Raw genomic sequence first — 20220 nt, forward strand, 5'->3', positions numbered from 1 at the left:
TAATAATACTGATAGACCAGAGCAGATATAAAGTAATTTAATATGATTAAAGAATATGTACAGAGTGTTAAGAAATTAGACCGACAAAATGAAATGGATGATAGAAGGGGTCAATACTAACTATTTTAATCATATGAACTGGGGATCACCGCAGCTTCCGTTATGAGACACAGACTCCTAAATTTTTGGTATTAGTTATTGCCCTGTGATTCACTAATACCATACAAAGAAGCCAGACATTACTGTTAAATTTGTTAAAGCTATTCGTGGAGTTCTTTTAATTCACACTGTTCTAAATACTGTACCACTCGCTCCGTAGGCCTACTTAATAATCTGCATGCCGGTGAAAGGGCTGAGCAACTGTTCGTGTAACACAGTCCAAACGACAACATGATTCATCCTAACGATGCTTCCAATAGCTCTCATGGATGTTATTAAGGGCTGTCGCTCCACATGTTGAGTCACTAGTTGTCAGTTTTTATAAAGCGTAGTCGTTCCTGTCTGTTTGATCTTTTAAAAAACATCCCTTTTATCGCAATTGATTGTAGATAATGGTAAACATTGAATGGCGGGTATTCGGCGCAGTTTGTACTGTTTACGATTCAGTCTTTGTGCTAATCATCCTTTGCATTTACCGTCCCCGTAAATAAGATGCATAACAGTTAATTCCTGAGACGTGAATTTTTCCTTTTCGTCTGATAAACATTTATTTAATCAACGTAATTAAATGCCATAAAGGTTCGTACGTTTTTCACAAATGGACAATAAATGTTGAGGGAATGCAAATTAGAATGCCAAGACGTGGTTTGGCATAGAGATGCAATTATTATAATTAAACACACATTTTATTTTATCTTAATTGATCTTATAAAATCTCTGCACTTTAATAAATAAGGAATAAAAGTCCAGAATCAAAAAGGGGAATATGTTTGTTTAAGTATTTGCTTGAATGCCATCTTTTTATTGTTAACTGCACTTAAAATTTGAGATACAATTAAAAGTGGGTTATCAGTAAATAAATAACAACAAACATTCTCTGCTGTTGTTCCAATTTTCACTTTTCTAAGAAGCATCTGTCTACGTTTCTAAAACTGCTACAGCACGAAACAAGGCGCGTGACAGTGATGGCAGCTTTCTTACAGTGCATGCACTACACATGCTATTCAACACAGAATAAAAACTTTAGGAATCTATGTCGTAAGGAGGTTGAGGCAACACGTTTCATTGAATCAATATTGTTTGTATTTTACTTCCTCTATCACCCATTTCATTTTGTCGGACTAATTTCTTAATATCCTGTATATTATAGAAAACTAATGAATATTACTGATTTAGAAAAATAGCAAGACTTGCAAAAATAGCAAAAATGTTAGAATATGGAAAAAATATCCTTTTCAAACTAAAGTTTATCTTTATTTTTCATTGGTGTATTTCTTTTTGCCTCTAATAACTATTGTCATAGAATACAAAATTTTAAGGTGGATCTAAATTTTGAAGTTTTAAAATTTTGTTATGAAAGATTCTAAGTGTAAACACAAACACACAACGCAACACAACACAAATTATAAATAAAAACTAAAAGTCTAGCAAACTAAAAAAATTTTTTTTCGTTGATAAAACAAAAATTGCTTTTTTAAACATTTAAAATATATTATTTATTTTTATAGTTTTTTTTTTGTATTGGAAAATGACTTTGAAGCCCTACTTAATGTAAACTGGAAGCACTGACATTAAAAGTATTGCAATTTCTCATAAATACCAACTTCAATCGTAACATTTAAACTAAATTCAGTTGTTTTGTTTTATTTCTTCCTTGAAGTCAATTTTATCCATCAAAATAAAAATTATCTTCAATGAAATTTAACTCAAAATATAGACAATTGGGACATAATTTTTCCAAGTAGATATTCTTAAATGTCGTATATTTAATCAAAAATAAGACTTGTTTTTATTTAACAAATTAAATTTTATGTGTTTATTTCAATTACTCTTTATAAATATCGTCGATTTCAAATGAATTTTATGAATATTAAAATGAAATCTTTAATATACCTATATATAAATTATATTTGTTCTTTTGAAAAAAATCTAAAACTTCTTCTTGCAGTCTTCTGTTTAACGTTTTCAAATCTTCATTATCATCTTCTACAAATCGCAATCTTTCTATTATAGTTTCATTTGAAAATGAAGAAGACTGCAAGAAATCTAAAATTTCATCTTGTAGTCTTCTATTTAATATTTGCAAGTCTTCGTTTTCATCTTCTGCAGACTTCAGTTTCTCTATTAACTTCTCATTTATTTTTTGAATACTTTTTAACTTCTGTCTTTTTTCATTATATTTTCTTTTCAAATTTTCAAAAGCTGATGTATTATTAGCATCAACTTCTGAATTTTCAATTGTGTCTTTTTGTCTACTGGCACTTCTCTTTAGTTTCACATCATCATTTCTAGTCTTTGATGAAGACTTATCTCTCTTCTCTGCAGTCTTGAAACATAAAATAAATATTAAAAATAAAAGATAACAGACTTAATTAATTAGAAATTACATTCTCTAAAAATTAAAATAAATTTTGTAACTAATGTTTAATGAAATAAAAATATAACTTACTGTTGATGTTCCTATTGAATCTGCATTATTATGCAGCTGTGAGATAATTTTTTTTCTCTCTATTTCTTGAAGGTCCTCAGCATTCTCTAAAAATTTTAAATTTTTTTTTAACATATAGGAATGTAATAATAGACAAATTAGAATATTTAAAGAAAAATTATTAAGAGCATCTATTAGGAAAAATTTATAGCCAACTCTCAAGGATCCACTATAAAAGTTCAGAAAAGAACATAATTTATTCAGAATTTCACTTGAGTGATTTTCGAATTTTAATTGGATATTTTTATCTTTTATTATGAAAATTTAATATAATACATTTATTATAATCTAAAATCTGCTAAAATAATTTGTTTAATAGATAATTAAAGTGAAAATAAAATAAGTGAAATCGTTAACAATTCTAAAACTCAGACAATTCAAAACTCCAGAGGATTTTCGTATTGTCTCAAGCAAGTTTCTAGTAATGAGCTGCTCTATATTTGTTTGGAATTATGAGAGTTGTTTGTAGTTTAAGACAAAAGAAGAATTTCATTTTAAATAGAAGTATATTAAAAGTTTTGCATATTGTAGCTTTTATAAGATGTAATATTTTTATATACATACCTTCGCATTTCAATATTTAGGTTTTGTAATGGCTTCCTCTCTTGAATCAGAAATTGTCCAATAAAAATGCAATAGATTAGTTTCTGAAAATTATTTAAATTTTTCAGCTCAGAATTTTTTCATTCAGAAAAACATTATCGTTTAATAATTCAACTATGCACATTTCATTCAATTTCATAGTTTTAGTTCAAATGTTTTAACACAAGAAAATGCAGATGATTTTTGCATTTCTTCTGATGAAGTGTTGAAATTTACAGATGAAAAAAAAGGTTAAGAATGAGGCATCACATTGGTGAATGTCACTCGCAGTTTATTCGTTTGTGTAAACTGAACTTTTAATTTATGTAAGCATTCACACAGTATACACTTATAGTAAAATACAAACTAATAAAAATATTCAGGTTTTAATAAATGAAATTCTAAATTACTTTCTTCGTGCNTTTAGCTTAGAAAATAGGCCTATAAAATATAATTTTTAAACAATATTTTTAAAATTTCGTTAATCAGGAATGTTTTTTATTCATAAACTTAGCAGTATGTAGGCCTACTTGCATATCGTTAACGTGTTAATTCTATTGTATTTGATCATCTTTTGTATTCATTAATTGATTTTTCTGCTCTGGATGTTATATCATAAAGATGATTAATTATCACGATTATTTTAGAATATGGCGGCACTCCGTATTGTTTTTTATTCTAATTTCTGTATTTTATAAAATTTTCAAGTGAAAATAAAATCGATCTTGTTTATTTATTTGAGTCTAAGCAAAATCACGAATCTTCCTAATAGATGTTATGAAATTTTCAATTTCATAAATATTTCAGTAACTTTTATTATACGGTTTGATTACTATGTTACAATTTATATAACTTCTGGATTACAAATATCATCTAATTTCATCAGATAAGTCATGTTAGTTCGTTTAATTAATAGTGACAAAATTTATATGCGATATCTTTTTCTCGCCATTTGTTCCACTTGATGCAATTAATAGAAATTAATACCCATAAAAATAAAGATAAGACCACTAGAAAGATGTACAAGAAGAAATGTATATATATATATATGTATATAATATACATACTGTAGGAATTTAGTACAAAAATAATTAATTATAACTTATTTGAAACCCAGAAGTTTATTTCAAAATATCGCATTAACTATGAATACTGTTGCGTTATATATGTGCAGTATAGGCCATATACACATATATAACACGTTTAGAATATCTGAAAACTCTCACACTATAATTTATCGAAAGTGAATACTGTATTTGCAAGAATAATGCTTTCTTTTTAGAAAATAAGGAATCGTCGGAGAATATATCATCGTATTCTGTGGATAGAGAATGATCACAATTAATCATGGCTGAGGTATTGCTGAATCCTGTCATTGTAATATGTAACTATAAATAAGTCACTAATCACTACAAATCATGTAAGTGTTTTAAATCTGTTTAAATACACTAAAAAATTCATTTACCTGCAAGCCCTGTAAAGATATTTTATTTTTTGAGAATAAATTCATGAAAGCATTCCAGTGGAATGTGTAATCTAAAACACACAAACACAGCATATATATAACTTATACATAGCCTATACAAGTACAGTAGATATATATCTTCCAATTGTCCATTCTATAGGTTTTCAAGGTAAAATTTCAATACTCTAATTGTGCATGGTTACAGAAGATCGTGTATGAATTCTAAGTAGAAATGTGTAACATTTTGAATAATTTGATGAATTGAAAGCTTTAGCAGTATGTACTGTACTTGGCTTTAGAAATAAAGTGGACACCTCACCACTATGCTATTGTGAGTTCCGGAATTTTTAGCGATGTTTCCCAAATTAAATAATTAGGGCCTTCCTAGTGCCTAAAGATTTGAAAAGAAAAAGAAACAATATCTCTGGGAAAATTTTATAACCCTTCTTTTTAAATGTAAACATTCACCCATCCAAGCACTCATTCTCACACTGCAAGACTTAAAGTTTACAATTAACGTCCGATTTCGTCGCTTTATTTTGATTCCGTCAACACCTTTAACCTCCACACCGGCTCCAATAACCTTTACCTCCCACAATAGGGCATCACATGACGTATTTTCCCACCACGAAGCTATAAAAGCCGCCTCTTCCCCCTCAGGGGAGTCTCTCACCAACGGCGGAGGAGTAGAAGCCGGATCCAACTGAGGAACTATTGTCGGAATTTTTACTAACAAGTAAGTCGTAACTTTTACTACGACGTTAAGTCGCAATTTTCTTAACTCTGTGCCTCCAGCTTCGGACCTTCGAACCCTCGTGGGAATAATCAAGAGGTATGAACTCGAGCGTGTAGACTCTCTCTCGGCCCCCTTCCTTGTACTCGGAAGTTAGGGAAAAAATCTCGAGAGACATTCGATGTTCATAATTGTAATCGTCCATTTGTTATATAATAAATGTTTGATTTTCTTGTTAAATGGTGTCCTTTGCTCGTTTATTGCCTGCGCCTTACCGACGACACCTCTCACCTTCTCCACTCGACTTGACTAAGAGAATCCCGACCCTTCGGGATCGTAGAACGTAACAAGCCATCCGCTGACAAAGTGGGCAGGTTTAACCGACCTGTTGCCGACAAAAGGAGGTACGACCTCGTCATACCTCCGGCGACCCACACTATAAAATATATCCCTTCGCGTTACCTATCTCTAGAAGCAACGGTCCTGTTTTAATAATAATAATATGGACATCCGTTAATTATTATAAATTTGGTCCTGGAGACAACTATTAGCAATGTACAGCTTTTGAGAACTATTTCGGAAGCATGCACGAAATTATAGAGAACGGACTGCACTGTACTAAAGGATAAGTTCATGCCTTATCAAGATCTCAGAAGTACAGTACAGACTTAGTTTTGTTATGCAATTCTTTCTAAGATGTTCCGACAATTACTGTCATATGCACTTATTTCGTGCATGAATAAGTCCCATTCGTAGTCCGGAAATCATGGAAGAGTAGGAACAAAGACGACTTAATTATGAAATAACTTTTAAAGACAAAAAAAATTCTTTATATAAGAATAACAAAATTTTCTCCTTTTTTATTTTCAAATAAAGGTTATCAAAACGTTGCATAAGAATAAACTTTTAATTAAATACATAAGTTAAAGCTAACAATAATAATAACAACACCCAATTGCAAACTTGATACAATTCGAACTTCATTTATCTTATTTTCATAGAAAAAGAAGGGATAAAATTTGTCACTCGTAAGAGCTTTCTCCGGTCTATTCCTTAATTTGCTTTTCTTTTATATTGCCTTAGCTTCTGTCTTTCTCACCTCTAATTTTGAGTACTTTTACTACTTGAACTTCTCGGTTCTCTCTTACCGTATTCATTTATCTCTTTTTTTCCTTCTCTTTACTTCAAATGAGTGTATACTATCCTAGAGATAAGCAAAAAACGTAATTTTTTTTATACGAATTGTAAATTTGTATTTTAGAAAAGCAAACTGATAAGATAGTTTGATTGGCGCTAATTAATATCTCGATTAGGCCTACATATATAGTATATAGGCTATATATTTCGATTTTCACATCCGATTTTAGTTCTTGCCATTCTTCGGAATTAAAAAGGAAACGACTGATTTAACCTCTATTTTATTTTTGATGTGGAAAATGATTCACAAATTTCCTTGATAAATCAAAATTATTATTTTTTAACTCTTCCTTCCGTGGATCTAAGACTATTTTTTGTTTTTTCTTCATGCTCATTATGGATGCGGCTAAGCTCATAACTGAGGCAGTCGGGTAATGAGAGACAGAGCACGACATCCGGAAATAAAAGAATTCCTGAAGGTTTCCCTCAGAATCGAACTCATTTTCCCCGGAGTTGCATGGTGACGCCTTTATGGCCGTATGTATGTATGTATGTATGTAAATTACGTATATCACTTACAATATCGATTACATTTGATTATAGTTGGATTTTACAACAAAATTTCATAAATATTTTATATTAAATACACACTTATAAAATATATTAAAATTCTAAAAAAATTAGATTTTCTAATGAAAATCACAAATGAAAATTTATTGATTACTTTTAAAGTAAAAATACACATTTGGAGAATGAAATGGTTATCTTAACGTGTTATTTAAATTAGGCCCTTTTTATGCCAAGTTAGATTCCTCGAATTGTCACCGTATATAAATAAAACACGAATTTTAACAGATTTTAATGAGATTGGTTCCAGCTAAAATCTTCTCTTTTCTATATGTATCTTATGTTGTTTACTTTCCAAAAATCATATATGCATTTATTCGCTACTAAAATATAAATTTGTAAGAGTTAACGACAGAAAACCTTGAATGTGGATTTACGGAAACAACTGAATCTTCTGGGTTTGCTCTTTAAAAAGAAATGAGAACAAAACAAATTTAAAGTAAAAAAGAAGAATGTTTGACTTGCTTGATGAGCCTTCTTCTACAGAAAACAGTAGTAATATAGAAAAAATAACTTGATTTTTAATAAAATAGCTCCGTTTCAATTAAAATTCAGTGATGCAGAAAAGGGGTCATTCAAATATGATGTCATTTTTAAGTTCTTTTTGTCTACCTACCTCCTCCCTGTCACATTTTTAGCTATCCCCTTGCTGATATCACGCATGATCTGCCATCCCCCGATCATAAAACCAAACATTTCTGTAAAACAGATCTGCATTACATTAATTTATTCATATTTCTTGCTAGGGCGAGGCTACTTATAAAAATAGGCAATAGAAAAGAATCTGACATTGTAGTAAGTATAATTTCAGCTTATATAAGAAAGATTATAACAGTACTTAACATATAAACAAAATTAACGTTGTAGCAATTTAATTATTACAGTATTTAAAAGCTACGAAAACATTATCCATATTATGATATTATCGGCCACGGATTTGTCAGGAATATGTTGTTGGTAGTATGACACAAACGTAAGGTGTTAGAAAACTCTTGGTTAAATTCAAGAAATATAAAAATTTTTAAATGTTTGCAAAGTGAAAAGCTCAAAACTTTCTAGGGAATAGCTGAATAAATTAACATCTAAGCCAAAAAAGAAAAGGATCTGGAGCCGAGAACTTTTTAAAGAATATTTGGCTCCGGGTCCGGCACAATAAAAAATGTAGAAGGCTCTGACTAGCTCCGGCTCCAAAGCCTTGCTCCGCAGATACCTCTCAATCTTGGCCAGAATTGCATGCGCTCATGTTTTTTAATACAGCATAAAACGGACTCTTTGTTCTTGTGATGCTGTTTCGGAGTCATGGCTGATTCAAGTAAACCATGACGAACTATTGATCCGACTATAATTTATGTAGGTTACCTTTAGTACCTCATTTGTGATAGACTGAAAAATGACTTTCCAACAACCCGGTCGCATCATCACACTCCCAACGTTGTCAAACTCCAATAATTTTAACGATTTAAAATTTATAGAAATTTTTCGATGCAATATTAATGCATGCAATAAACTGCTAAAATTTAGGGCAGATTCGATATAAATACTCACATTTCTTAAAATAAATTTGCCGTTAAGACTTAGCTATTATCACGTAACAATATATAGAGAATGAACATTTATGATGAAATGTGACTTTGCCATTAGTGTTGCAGATTTGCTCGGGAATGAAACCTTTTTGGAAATGAGAGCGCGGTACAGAAATTTCGAAAGGTTTGTAAGGAAAATGAAGATTGTGAAACATTTTAAAATCAATTCAAACCACCATAAATCGAGATCGTTGACTGTCTATACGTCAACAAACTATATAGATCAAATAGGACCTCTTTCTTTTGTCATATTGTTAATTAGGTTGATTAAACAAATCTACCTAGTAAGATATTTATAGAATAAATTAAATCGTGTCATCGTTAATTTTTTTCAATTTTGTCTTTTAGGATTATATAAAATTTTGAAGTGAATCACAAGGATTTTCAATGAAAGACATTTATGGTAATGTACAGAGAATACGTGTTTCGTTACTTCCCATTAAACATATTCGTGTCTGAATATGTTTATTAACATTATATTAATATTTGAAGTGATATATATTCTATGATTGCAGATTATACTCCTATATGATTGTGATTGCCCTCAATCTCTTATTTTCTCCTTGATGTGAGAGTTTTCAGACAATCTTTATATGTAACTTAATAAATACTTAAAAATTACATATAAAATTTAGATATATATTATTGAAAATAGATAAATTTATCTTTTAAACTTATCGCTATTAAAAATCAGCAGTTAAAATTAANTATTGGTTAAGTAATTCTACTTTTAAATCTTTAGACTTAACTTTTCTATTTGTAATTGTATAATAACGTGCAACGAATTAGTAGAATGAGCTTGATTGGAACAAAAATGGTAAGAGAAAGTGATTAAACAGAGTATTCCATTGAGAAATTAGCTAATCAATTGTTTAGTTATCGAACTGAGATCATAACTCATCTCTTACAATTCAGAAATGAGATAACGATTTTGTGGAAAAATTTGCACCTAAACCTGAATGATTATGAGTTAAATAATATTATTTTAGAAAAATAACACTAACTTGATGAACGTTTATTTTAAAAGTATTGATGCCAATTAATCTCGCGAAACTTAAAATTATATATTTAATTATTTGCATGAATCGTGTGGCGTCAAATACCTGATATTTTTATATTTCTGAATGATTACTGAAAATGATTGATTATGGACAATAAATGAATAATTACTAAAACTATCGTCAGACAAATGAACTTGTTTTCAGTATATTCGACATTACGATTTATTATCAATGAGATTATGAAAATTTAATATAATACATTTATTATAATCTAAAATCTGCTAAAATAATTTGTTTAATAGATAATTAAAGTGAAAATAAAATAAGTGAAATCGTTAACAATTCTAAAACTCAGACAATTCAAAACTCCAGAGGATTTTCGTATTGTCTCAAGCAAGTTTCTAGTAATGAGCTGCTCTATATTTGTTTGGAATTATGAGAGTTGTTTGTAGTTTAAGACAAAAGAAGAATTTCATTTTAAATAGAAGTATATTAAAAGTTTTGCATATTGTAGCTTTTATAAGATGTAATATTTTTATATACATACCTTCGCATTTCAATATTTAGGTTTTGTAATGGCTTCCTCTCTTGAATCAGAAATTGTCCAATAAAAATGCAATAGATTAGTTTCTGAAAATTATTTAAATTTTTCAGCTCAGAATTTTTTCATTCAGAAAAACATTATCGTTTAATAATTCAACTATGCACATTTCATTCAATTTCATAGTTTTAGTTCAAATGTTTTAACACAAGAAAATGCAGATGATTTTTGCATTTCTTCTGATGAAGTGTTGAAATTTACAGATGAAAAAAAAGGTTAAGAATGAGGCATCACATTGGTGAATGTCACTCGCAGTTTATTCGTTTGTGTAAACTGAACTTTTAATTTATGTAAGCATTCACACAGTATACACTTATAGTAAAATACAAACTAATAAAAATATTCAGGTTTTAATAAATGAAATTCTAAATTACTTTCTTCGTGCGTATCTTATAACACGTTACTTAATTAGTTATTTCAGTTATATAATTGCAACATCGTCCTTCCCTGTTATAATTTTAAACACTTCCATTTGTTTAAGAGAACTGGTCTGCACTTACTGCTTAGTTAATATTATTTGTTATTTTAATATTTGATTGAAAAATATTACATAGGCCTATAAAATATAATTTTTAAACAATATTTTTAAAATTTCGTTAATCAGGAATGTTTTTTATTCATAAACTTAGCAGTATGTAGGCCTACTTGCATATCGTTAACGTGTTAATTCTATTGTATTTGATCATCTTTTGTATTCATTAATTGATTTTTCTGCTCTGGATGTTATATCATAAAGATGATTAATTATCACGATTATTTTAGAATATGGCGGCACTCCGTATTGTTTTTTATTCTAATTTCTGTATTTTATAAAATTTTCAAGTGAAAATAAAATCGATCTTGTTTATTTATTTGAGTCTAAGCAAAATCACGAATCTTCCTAATAGATGTTATGAAATTTTCAATTTCATAAATATTTCAGTAACTTTTATTATACGGTTTGATTACTATGTTACAATTTATATAACTTCTGGATTACAAATATCATCTAATTTCATCAGATAAGTCATGTTAGTTCGTTTAATTAATAGTGACAAAATTTATATGCGATATCTTTTTCTCGCCATTTGTTCCACTTGATGCAATTAATAGAAATTAATACCCATAAAAATAAAGATAAGACCACTAGAAAGATGTACAAGAAGAAATGTATATATATATATATGTATATAATATACATACTGTAGGAATTTAGTACAAAAATAATTAATTATAACTTATTTGAAACCCAGAAGTTTATTTCAAAATATCGCATTAACTATGAATACTGTTGCGTTATATATGTGCTGTATAGGCCATATACACATATATAACACGTTTAGAATATCTGAAAACTCTCACACTATAATTTATCGAAAGTGAATACTGTATTTGCAAGAATAATGCTTTCTTTTTAGAAAATAAGGAATCGTCGGAGAATATATCATCGTATTCTGTGGATAGAGAATGATCACAATTAATCATGGCTGAGGTATTGCTGAATCCTGTCATTGTAATATGTAACTATAAATAAGTCACTAATCACTACAAATCATGTAAGTGTTTTAAATCTGTTTAAATACACTAAAAAATTCATTTACCTGCAAGCCCTGTAAAGATATTTTATTTTTTGAGAATAAATTCATGAAAGCATTCCAGTGGAATGTGTAATCTAAAACACACAAACACAGCATATATATAACTTATACATAGCCTATACAAGTACAGTAGATATATATCTTCCAATTGTCCATTCTATAGGTTTTCAAGGTAAAATTTCAATACTCTAATTGTGCATGAAATTGTGCATAATTAAGTCCCATTCGTAGTCCGGAAATCATGGAAGAGTAGGAACAAAGACGACTTAATTATGAAATAACTTTTAAAGACAAAAAAATTTCTTTATATAAGAATAACAAAATTTTCTCCTTTTTTATTTTCAAATAAAGGTTATCAAAACGTTGCATAAGAATAAACTTTTAATTAAATACATAAGTTAAAGCTAACAATAATAATAACAACACCCAATTGCAAACTTGATACAATTCGAACTTCATTTATCTTATTTTCATAGAAAAAGAAGGGATAAAATTTGTCACTCGTAAGAGCTTTCTCCGGTCTATTCCTTAATTTGCTTTTCTTTTATATTGCCTTAGCTTCTGTCTTTCTCACCTCTAATTTTGAGTACTTTTACTACTTGAACTTCTCGGTTCTCTCTTACCGTATTCATTTATCTCTTTTTTTCCTTCTCTTTACTTCAAATGAGTGTATACTATCCTAGAGATAAGCAAAAAACGTAATTTTTTTTCTACGAATTGTAAATTTGTATTTTAGAAAAGCAAACTGATAAGATAGTTTGATTGGCGCTAATTAATATCTCGATTAGGCCTACATATATAGTATATAGGCTATATATTTCGATTTTCACATCCGATTTTAGTTCTTGCCATTCTTCGGAATTAAAAAGGAAACGACTGATTTAACCTCTATTTTATTTTTGATGTGGAAAATGATTCACAAATTTCCTTGATAAATCAAAATTATTATTTTTTAACTCTTCCTTCCGTGGATCTAAGACTATTTTTTGTTTTTTCTTCATGCTCATTATGGATGCGGCTAAGCTCATAACTGAGGCAGTCGGGTAATGAGAGACAGAGCACGACATCCGGAAATAAAAGAATTCCTGAAGGTTTCCCTCAGAATCGAACTCATTTTCCCCGGAGTTGCATGGTGACGCCTTTATGGCCGTATGTATGTATGTATGTATGTAAATTACGTATATCACTTACAATATCGATTACATTTGATTATAGTTGGATTTTACAACAAAATTTCATAAATATTTTATATTAAATACACACTTATAAAATATATTAAAATTCTAAAAAAATTAGATTTTCTAATGAAAATCACAAATGAAAATTTATTGATTACTTTTAAAGTAAAAATACACATTTGGAGAATGAAATGGTTATCTTAACGTGTTATTTAAATTAGGCCCTTTTTATGCCAAGTTAGATTCCTCGAATTGTCACCGTATATAAATAAAACACGAATTTTAACAGATTTTAATGAGATTGGTTCCAGCTAAAATCTTCTCTTTTCTATATGTATCTTATGTTGTTTACTTTCCAAAAATCATATATGCATTTATTCGCTACTAAAATATAAATTTGTAAGAGTTAACGACAGAAAACCTTGAATGTGGATTTACGGAAACAACTGAATCTTCTGGGTTTGCTCTTTAAAAAGAAATGAGAACAAAACAAATTTAAAGTAAAAAAGAAGAATGTTTGACTTGCTTGATGAGCCTTCTTCTACAGAAAACAGTAGTAATATAGAAAAAATAACTTGATTTTTAATAAAATAGCTCCGTTTCAATTAAAATTCAGTGATGCAGAAAAGGGGTCATTCAAATATGATGTCATTTTTAAGTTCTTTTTGTCTACCTACCTCCTCCCTGTCACATTTTTAGCTATCCCCTTGCTGATATCACGCATGATCTGCCATCCCCCGATCATAAAACCAAACATTTCTGTAAAACAGATCTGCATTACATTAATTTATTCATATTTCTTGCTAGGGCGAGGCTACTTATAAAAATAGGCAATAGAAAAGAATCTGACATTGTAGTAAGTATAATTTCAGCTTATATAAGAAAGATTATAACAGTACTTAACATATAAACAAAATTAACGTTGTAGCAATTTAATTATTACAGTATTTAAAAGCTACGAAAACATTATCCATATTATGATATTATCGGCCACGGATTTGTCAGGAATATGTTGTTGGTAGTATGACACAAACGTAAGGTGTTAGAAAACTCTTGGTTAAATTCAAGAAATATAAAAATTTTTAAATGTTTGCAAAGTGAAAAGCTCAAAACTTTCTAGGGAATAGCTGAATAAATTAACATCTAAGCCAAAAAAGAAAAGGATCTGGAGCCGAGAACTTTTTAAAGAATATTTGGCTCCGGGTCCGGCACAATAAAAAATGTAGAAGGCTCTGACTAGCTCCGGCTCCAAAGCCTTGCTCCGCAGATACCTCTCAATCTTGGCCAGAATTGCATGCGCTCATGTTTTTTAATACAGCATAAAACGGACTCTTTGTTCTTGTGATGCTGTTTCGGAGTCATGGCTGATTCAAGTAAACCATGACGAACTATTGATCCGACTATAATTTATGTAGGTTACCTTTAGTACCTCATTTGTGATAGACTGAAAAATGACTTTCCAACAACCCGGTCGCATCATCACACTCCCAACGTTGTCAAACTCCAATAATTTTAACGATTTAAAATTTATAGAAATTTTTCGATGCAATATTAATGCATGCAATAAACTGCTAAAATTTAGGGCAGATTCGATATAAATACTCACATTTCTTAAAATAAATTTGCCGTTAAGACTTAGCTATTATCACGTAACAATATATAGAGAATGAACATTTATGATGAAATGTGACTTTGCCATTAGTGTTGCAGATTTGCTCGGGAATGAAACCTTTTTGGAAATGAGAGCGCGGTACAGAAATTTCGAAAGGTTTGTAAGGAAAATGAAGATTGTGAAACATTTTAAAATCAATTCAAACCACCATAAATCGAGATCGTTGACTGTCTATACGTCAACAAACTATATAGATCAAATAGGACCTCTTTCTTTTGTCATATTGTTAATTAGGTTGATTAAACAAATCTACCTAGTAAGATATTTATAGAATAAATTAAATCGTGTCATCGTTAATTTTTTTCAATTTTGTCTTTTAGGATTATATAAAATTTTGAAGTGAATCACGAGGATTTTCAATGAAAGACATTTATGGTAATGTACAGAGAATACGTGTTTCGTTACTTCCCATTAAACATATTCGTGTCTGAATATGTTTATTAACATTATATTAATATTTGAAGTGATATATATTCTATGATTGCAGATTATACTCCTATATGATTGTGATTGCCCTCAATCTCTTATTTTCTCCTTGATGTGAGAGTTTTCAGACAATCTTTATATGTAACTTAATAAATACTTAAAAATTACATATAAAATTTAGATATATATTATTGAAAATAGATAAATTTATCTTTTAAACTTATCGCTATTAAAAATCAGCAGTTAAAAAACTATTAACATGAACAAATCCGTTCATATTAATATTTTTATAGAATAAAATTTTTTAATGAAATTTCTTTTTGTTTTATTCTGAACGCATTATGTTACATTATTTTTTGTAAAGAATATTTTAGTTTATCGAATATTTTACCTTTAAAATTTTATTTTGTAAACCAAAGAATTCATTATTTTATTTGAATAGCATCTATAAAATTTTCTCCAGTATAATAAAGTTGTCATAAACGCACATTTTGTTATATAATCCATCTTTTTATTGTAATACTAAAAATATTTTTACAACACAATTATACAATAGTTTTTTTTAGTACATATATTGTGTATTGTTATAAATAAGTATAGAGATATTATATGGACTAGCAATAAATGCCTATTAGCTTAATTCATCAACAAGTAGACATTATTGAATAACTCATCAAGAATTATTGAACTTTTTCATTAAAATGTAATATAATATAACCCTTTTGTTTATATTCATAACTTTCAAATATGTCATCATTTCCATTCTTGCTACTATTTTTTTCTACTTTAAATATTGTTGGGCTGCAAAAAAATTGTAGATCTATAAATTCCCCACTGGCTTTCCTTAATCTCGAGAACGGAGTTAGATACATGAAAGACGAGACCAGATATGAAAACCTTAGGGGCAGGGGTCCCGATTAACTATATACGAACTGCCGAAGCAAACCTAAAGTCACGTTATTTCAATTCAAAACTTTTTCCCTGAAAGGATTTAATAGATGACGGTAGACTCTATTGTTAAATTCTGATGTACAGACGTAAGCTATTACTAATTTGAGGTGGAAAGCATATATTTTAAATTAAATAAATTAAAAATTACAGCCCGGCATTGTGACGTACAATTTTGTTCTTTTAAATTTTACAAAAATTCATCAATATTAGTATTAATTTAGGCTCTAGAAAATACAAATACAAACATTAGGCTAAACCAGTAGGTCTACTCTCCATAAAAATATAACTGATTATATACACAACCGTAAGTATTTATGTTATAATATCAACCAATGGAGGATCCAAAGAAAGAGCTACAGGAACTCAAGTCTTCACAATTGCACGAATTAAATAAATATTTTTTTAATTTTTCAGTTAGCCCTTTTGGATATTTCTGGATACGCTACTGATATCAATTTATAATTATCTGTACAATATATAAATATATTGTTAAGGATATATAATCATAATATAAAAGATTATTTTAAAATTTATATGTATATTTCTATTTAGAATCATTTTTATTGGTTAAGTAATTCTACTTTTAAATCTTTAGACTTAACTTTTCTATTTGTAATTGTATAATAACGTGCAACGAATTAGTAGAATGAGCTTGATTGGAACAAAAATGGTAAGAGAAAGTGATTAAACAGAGTATTCCATTGAGAAATTAGCTAATCAATTGTTTAGTTATCGAACTGAGATCATAACTCATCTCTTACAATTCAGAAATGAGATAACGATTTTGTGGAAAAATTTGCACCTAAACCTGACTGATTATGAGTTAAATAATATTATTTTAGAAAAATAACACTAACTTGATGAACGTTTATTTTAAAAGTATTGATGCCAATTAATCTCGCGAAACTTAAAATTATATATTTAATTATTTGCATGAATCGTGTGGCGTCAAATACCTGATATTTTTATATTTCTGAATGATTACTGAAAATGATTGATTATTGACAATAAATGAATAATTACTAAAACTATCGTCAGACAAATGAACTTGTTTTCAGTATATTCGACATTACGATTTATTATCAATGAGATTATACGATTTTCTTGAGCGAATGTTATTACAAAAATCTCGATAAATAGTATAAAAATCATGTACTGTGTTTTTGTAGATAATTATAAATGATTTTATATAAATAGCTTATAATCAAATTACTAGATAACAGAAAACTTTGATGACAGGCGTGCATTCACTTAATGCAGAGCTTTCCAACTTTTCGCTCCCGTGATATGTGAAATGTTAAAAGTTTTGACCTTCGTTTAAAAAGAAATACATAAAAAAATAGACATTAAATTACAACAAATAAAATATCTGAAATTTTTATTTTTTATTTTAATGAAACACAAGTTGTTAGGATCTCGTTTTTTGAATGAGTTTTAATGAGAAACTTGTGCTATACATACTGTATTATGAAAGCCAGCATATGTTTTGGGTGAATAATGAGGTTTTTATGAATAACGTCAAAGTTGTTTTACAGATTTGAACAACTATTTGCAAGTTTAATGGCCGGATCTTTATAATAGCTGTCATTTTTGTAATCTATCAGGTATTTAAAATCTTGTGAAATAGAGTCTAAAACCAAGATTTCCTGGTGAATAAAACAATGATTTACCATCATCTCATTTTGATTTAGTACAAATGTATATAAACCATTTTTTTCCTTCAGTAATTACTGGAATACATCCGTTTCTTATTTGTCGATGAAAATTCAATTTCACTGTCTTTCTTTTTTTTAATCTCATTTTTTAAACTTCTCGCCCTGCGAGCACTAACAAAGAAACCTTTTCAAAGTGGTGTTGAAACATTTTAAAATACAAATTCATCACAATTTTTAACCATTTAACCAAGAGTCAGCCATTAATGCAGTAAAAGATATCCAGCACATTTTCAAAGGAGTCAAGCGGGTTCAATATATCATAAACATATTTTTTCCATGCTTATCGAATTATATTTTTAATCCGTGATAAATAAAATACTAGTTATAAACATACTAATGCATCCGCATGACGAATCTTCAATCATTCTACTTTAATAGCACACTGTTGTCATATTTTGATTTAATAATCTGTTCGATTCATTAAATGTTAGATTTGTATTATCGAAAGAAGTAACGAAACGTGAGCATTTATTTACAGATTATAACATTTCTGATTAACAATGATTTTGGGCACATGATCAGTAGTTTTCGCCAAAGTGTATGATTTCAATTTTGACAACAGCCTGAATTCGAAAGAAGACAAATTATAAGTTTTTCGTGCCATTCAATGTTACTGTACGATGTAGGTTTTCTTTTCTTTCAGAACAATATTGAAATAGAAAACAAGTCAACGTGTGTGGATTCAGCATATTATATAGTTACTGCACGCAAACAACATACCTGTGTTCGAGCGTTAGGCTTAATTACAATACGGATTTTCCTTATTCTTCACCATTTTATCTATTAGTTTTACTTCAATAAATTATTTATTTATATTTTCTGTAACAAATGCAGTCTTCTAAATGCCTGTCTTCTATAATAAATAATGATACAGAAACGGATCTATTTACTAAATATTCTCCTGCATTTTCAGTTTCAATTTATCTTTCGTAAATTATACATTTATCCAAGGTAAGATTTACTAACTAAAAAAATAGAAAAGAAATTAATTTTAGTGGAAAAAAAACAATTTTCTGAACGTGTTTTTTAATTTTAGTGCTTGTAATTTTTGCCGGATGACCGTAATTAAAGTATTCCTATTTAATGTTGTCTAGAGAGATATTTAGTTGTTCAAATGTAAGAAAATATGGTATGGTGAGTTTTAGGACATGTAAAAGACATTTCCATGCAGAAATAGTAGTAGCAAAACTCACCACTATGGCATTTTTGGTGCTGCAAGAAACATACGTTTTATTTGTACAAGACACTCACTTGCTGTGCAGAGACCTTGGGGATGCAGGAAATACTGTTCAATGCGGTCTCCATTTTGAATGTGTAAAATCTGAAGGCGATGAATAGTGTATCAATGGCTATCGTAAATGATCCTATGTGATGCTTCTCACATGTAATGAGATACTATCTTTCAAGACGTCCAAATTTGCAACATTTCTTCAATTCGCAACGCTTTTTCAGTGTCCTCGTAAGCGAAAAACAACGAATGATGATCCGGAGAACGAGATGGCCAGGTTATAGAAAACACACGCCTAATCCCTTTGTTATTAGTAAAATGTCGCAATATGCAGTGTCCGATATGTGGAGGCGTTCCATCTTGCATGAAAATATTTAACACACATTATCGCTGTTACTGTTGGGTTGCAGCAAAAGCGTTGAGCATCTCTTAGTATCTCTGGGCCGTCACAGAGCAAGTCACAGGCCCATTGGGACTAATTTCTTTGAAGATTAAGGTTCCAAAGGTAAATGTTGCTGTAAATCTTCACAACATTAAAACTTTAGGCAACTGAAAGTGAAATTTGCTAAATGCGACATTTATGGGTAAACACCCATAAATATCGCATTTAGCAAATGTTTCAATAAGCTAAAAATGTACTTCGTCACTCCATAACATCTTCCATAGCCATGATACATTCACTTTCATTATGGCAAGGAAGATCAATGCAAAAGTCAGTCAGCTTTCCCTGTCGCCGGCAAGCAACTTGTGACTGATCTTATATGGATAACAATACTCCAACTTGCTCAATGCCCTCCACACTGTACCATAAGATACACTCAACTGCTGTAAAATTGTATCTACCGGAGTCTGCAACATCATTCATTGACTATTCAACATCAACTCTAGTAACATCTGCAAAAACTTGTGTAGTGATATCAATAGATTTACTCCCTAGACCTGGTTGAACTCTCAATTTCCAGTTTTCTCGAATCGAATAATTATTTTACTGAGAACTTGCGGATTCAATGGTCCTTGGCGTAAATTTTTATGATGACAAAATTCTCGAAGTGCAACCTCAGCATTTCCGTTCTTGTCAGCTTTTCAAGAAATACGCG

The 20220-nt window shown here is 29.4% G+C and overlaps 2 long non-coding RNA genes across 2 annotated transcripts; one reads left to right on the top strand and one right to left on the bottom strand.

The window, feature by feature from the left end:
* Positions 1 to 2434: 2434 nt before the first annotated feature.
* On the bottom strand, positions 2435 to 3621 carry LOC111634497. The gene is made up of 3 exons (XR_002758231.1): positions 3212 to 3621; positions 2609 to 2694; positions 2435 to 2485 (listed from the first exon to the last, which is right to left on the bottom strand). It is a non-coding gene; the product is annotated as an uncharacterized LOC111634497 (long non-coding RNA).
* An 11171-nt stretch (positions 3622 to 14792) lies between these two features.
* Positions 14793 to 15466, top strand: LOC111634498. Its single transcript, XR_002758232.1, has 3 exons — positions 14793 to 14899; positions 15124 to 15178; positions 15291 to 15466. It is a non-coding gene; the product is annotated as an uncharacterized LOC111634498 (long non-coding RNA).
* The last annotated feature ends 4754 nt before the right edge of the window (positions 15467 to 20220 follow it).

The sequence above is a fragment of the Centruroides sculpturatus genome, unplaced genomic scaffold, assembly GCF_000671375.1.
Source record: "Centruroides sculpturatus isolate CEXI.00-Female unplaced genomic scaffold, Cexi_2.0 scaffold952, whole genome shotgun sequence".
Lineage (NCBI taxonomy): Eukaryota > Metazoa > Arthropoda > Arachnida > Scorpiones > Buthidae > Centruroides > Centruroides sculpturatus.